The 3,762-nt window shown below is 43.8% G+C and overlaps 1 protein-coding gene across 1 annotated transcript in view; it reads right to left on the reverse strand.

Moving 5' to 3' along the window:
* The window catches only part of ACADM (acyl-CoA dehydrogenase, C-4 to C-12 straight chain), a 15,461-nt gene extending 15,064 nt beyond the window's left edge, over positions 1 to 397 (reverse strand). The window contains exon 1 of the mRNA XM_010561490.1: positions 329 to 397. The gene's annotated coding sequence lies outside the window, so the exon portion shown is untranslated. The remainder of the gene's footprint in view (positions 1 to 328) is intronic.
* Between the last annotated feature and the right edge of the window lie 3,365 nt (positions 398 to 3,762).

The following is a 3,762-nucleotide window of genomic DNA, read 5'->3' on the forward strand; positions in this document are numbered from 1 at the left end:
CCCGGGACGGTCCGTCCCCGCGCACCGCGACGGCCGCCCTGGTCCTGCGCGGCGCGCCTGCTCCCGCGGCTGTGCAGGCTCAGGCGGAGCCCCGCGGGGGCCGTGAGGCGGGGGGGCGAGCGGCCCACCGCGCTGTGGGGTCTGGCCGTGGTCGTTGGCCCTCCCTCCGGCCGAAGGGAGTTCATTTGTTCCATTTACGGCTCGTCCCACAAAACCCGGGGCGGGCAGGGGCCTTTGACCCTCCCCCGCCAGGCAGCGCACGGGGAGGGGGGGGCCGGGCCGTGAGGAAGGAGCTCGCCTGAGGCTGAACCAGTTTGGTTTTTCGTACCGAGTCTCCTGGGCTGTCTCCAGCCTCCTCCGTCTTTTCCCTGCCAGCAGAAAAGCCCCCGTGACCCGCTTCGGTGTATTTTTGCCCGTCAGGGACTCCTAAACTCCTGCCTCGGAGGTGGACCGGGATCGGGGGCGCGGCGGGGCCCCGCGCGTGGGCCCCGCTCCCCCCACCCCGGCTGCGGAGCGCGCGCGGCAGTCGCGGTTTTCTGCTCTCTTTCCAAGAACTTCTAGACTTGTAGGTGCGAAAGAAAACAATCTGCTGGCATAACTAGGCTTTTAAAATTGATCTTCATGTGACTGTGAGCTTCTAATACCATTCTTAAGTTGAGATGCCGTAGCGATGTGTACTGTGTTGATAGTTACGGAAAATGTGCTTACAAATGCCGTGTGTTAAACCAAAGGCATTGATTTTGTAAACTATCTGCAGTGCGTAAAATACACACTTTGAATATTGCTGCGTCAGTGTTGTAAAGCAGTGCTATTTAGGGCTTTATTAAAATAAGACGAATAGCTATTTTGATTTATCTACAAATGACTTCTTTTGGTATGAAATTTTAACAGAATTATCAAAACATAAAGCACTTTTCTGGAAGCTGGATTTTGGATAACATTTTATTTTGCATAACAATTCAAAGTAAGGTGTCCCAAATATTTTTAGCACCATTATTGCCTTGGTATGTTTGGTTCTTAATTGCTTGTTTTGTTTCCGACAGTTGAGAGTATTGATTTTGTACTTAATACCAAAGAAATACTTCAATAGGAAGCTAGCCATGTAAGAGTTACTTTTTGCATATATATCAACTGATTAAAAAGAAGCTGATTGTAATGTGGTATAGGCTTTATACTGGGATGACTCCAGGTGTTTACCGAATGGAGGCATGAAGCAGCTTTGACTTAGTGCACAGGCTACTGATTTTACACTCCAAAATCGGTGGGTTTTTTCCCTGTACTTCAAGGGTAGTTGAGTGAAAGGCATAAGCATAATTTATAACTTTAAGTTACTTTAGTATTTCATGAAGATTTTTGTATGTTCTTCCTGTTCTAGTTTCAAGTACGCAATACCACTGTATTGTATGGCTGAAGGGCTTTTAAATATCAGCACTCAAGTCTGCATTTTGTGTTCCTTTTTATATAGGGCTCTGTTCCACAGGTCATGTTTCTGCATATGGTGTGGGAGTTTAATTACTGAGCAGTCCATTTTCTGTTCATATATTATTTATCTATTATTTGTATGGTTTGTGTATACATAGTATCTCTGTATTCCTCAGTTGATTTATCATCAAAACAGCCCTTGTTGTGATGATGTATAAGTAAATATATTCATCTCATTTTAATGTTTTAAAAGTTTAATTTTAGATATGCAGCATGGATTTTACTATGCATATTCTAACTAGTTTTACACACTCTACAAGATTCTAAAGATGGGTAGATGGGTTCAGAATCTGTATGAAAAGCTGATGTCATAGGTAATATACACTCTCACAGGTAACAAGCAACTCCAGCTGACTGAGTCAGGTGCCTGAACACTGGTAAGGGTGTTATATACTAAGCATATTTACTAGTTGCAGGAAGGGATTTAAATACTGCAGTGCTCAGAATTGAGATATTAATTCTAGGTGCCTTTGAGATTAAGATCCATAACCCTTCAGTAAGTAAATAAGCTCTTTTTTTGCACTGAGGCGAAGAGGCAGTTTGGAATGGGGTTCAGGACATCCCTAAGTCTGAGAGACTGAATAAATCAGTACACTGAGGGAGTGTTAGCATTAGGAAGTAATGCGGACCAATACTGTTGGATTTATAGACTTAAATGGTTGGATTCAAGACCGAATAAGCATTTTTGAGGGTTTATGCTTTGGGCTAGATGGAATACCCCCTAGTAAGTGGTTGGAGCACATTAGGTGCACTCCTAGATCATGTCTTCCAGTTAGTTTCATCCAAAACTCAGTTCATGTGCTTTGAAACCTCTCTGTGAATCAAGGCAGGCGCAGTAAGTGAGGACAATTGGGAGATTTACCTCAAAACTTCACTCCTTAAGTGAACTAAAAACTGTTCATGTAGACACAGCCTGGGAAGGTAGTTGTCTGAAGCTGTCCAGCTGAGGAAATTGAGTCAGGAATACACCATAACATTTGCTGTTCTCCAGGTTTGCCTTATGCTAGAAGCATCTTTGCATGTGAAATTTGCTACTTGCCTCTGAAGACAGGTGTCTACGTACTTTGTGGAAGCCAGCTTTTGTATTAAAAAGCTGCTATCTGTCATCTCCTGCAGTGTTGTAGAGGTTAAAGAAGAGAAGAAGTTCCAGAAAAAGGAAGGAAAGAGTTCATGGAGCCAAGACAAAGGTATTCAAGGACACTTCTGCTAAATGACAGGAGCAGCTGGTGTAAGGTACTGAAACTAACTCTTGACTGAGGTCACTAGTTAATGCAGCTTGCAGTAATGAAGCTATATCCTTGCTCACCTTTCTCACTGCCTTGAATCATTTTCTTATTACCTCTTCACATCTCCTTCTTGGGTAGGTGAGTGAGAAATTTTTTTACAATGTCTTGTCAACAGAGTTTTTACCAAGCCAGTCTGGAGGGGAAAATTCAAAGCACAGGCAACCTCCACCCAGTGGTCTGTGTCTACCAAGTATTTGGGAAGAGAGGGATATGAAAGATGGCAAGGTTATCTGTCAAAGCCTGAACCACTTGAACTCTGAGGTTCAAGATTATTTACATAAGGGGTGACAATAGATAAAAGTTTCTGTTGTGTCCATCTAGCATTTTTAGCATTTCCCACAGAAGCAAGAAATACAGCATTTGTCTTTCCTTTTTATCTTCTCAAACCCTTACTATTCTGTCCTATTTCTTCCTTATTATTCCTCTGATTGCTTTTACTACAGTAGAAATTGTTGTCCTCATTTTGGCTGGGATACAGTTAGTTTTCTTTTAGCAGCTGGTATAGTGTTATGTTTCGGATTTAGTGTGAGAAGAATGTTGATAACACAGTGATGTTTTCAGTTGTTGCCAGGTAGTGTTTAGGCTAAGTCAAGGATTTTTCAGCTTCTCATGCCCAGCCAGCAAGAAGGCTGGAGGGGCACAAGAAATTGGGAGGGCACACAGCCAGGGCAGCTGACCCAAACTGGCCAAAGGGATATTCCATACTGTGTGACATCATGCGTAGTCTATAAACTGGGGGGGAGTTGGCCTGGGGGGGATCGCCACTCAGGGACTAACTGGGCATCGGTCGGTGGGTGGTGAGCAATTGCATTGTGTATCACTCGTTTTGTATATTCCAATCCTTTTATTGTTATTGTTGTTGTTGTTATTATTTTCTGCCTTTCTGTCCTATTAAACTGTTCTTATCTCAACCCATGAGTTTTACTGGGTTTTTTTTCCCCAATTCTCTCCCCCATCCCACTGGGTGGGGGTTAGTGAGTGAGGGGCTGCATGG

Source organism: Haliaeetus leucocephalus, unplaced genomic scaffold, assembly GCF_000737465.1.
Source record: "Haliaeetus leucocephalus isolate CR32 unplaced genomic scaffold, Haliaeetus_leucocephalus-4.0 Scaffold147, whole genome shotgun sequence".
Classification (NCBI taxonomy): Eukaryota; Metazoa; Chordata; class Aves; order Accipitriformes; family Accipitridae; genus Haliaeetus; species Haliaeetus leucocephalus.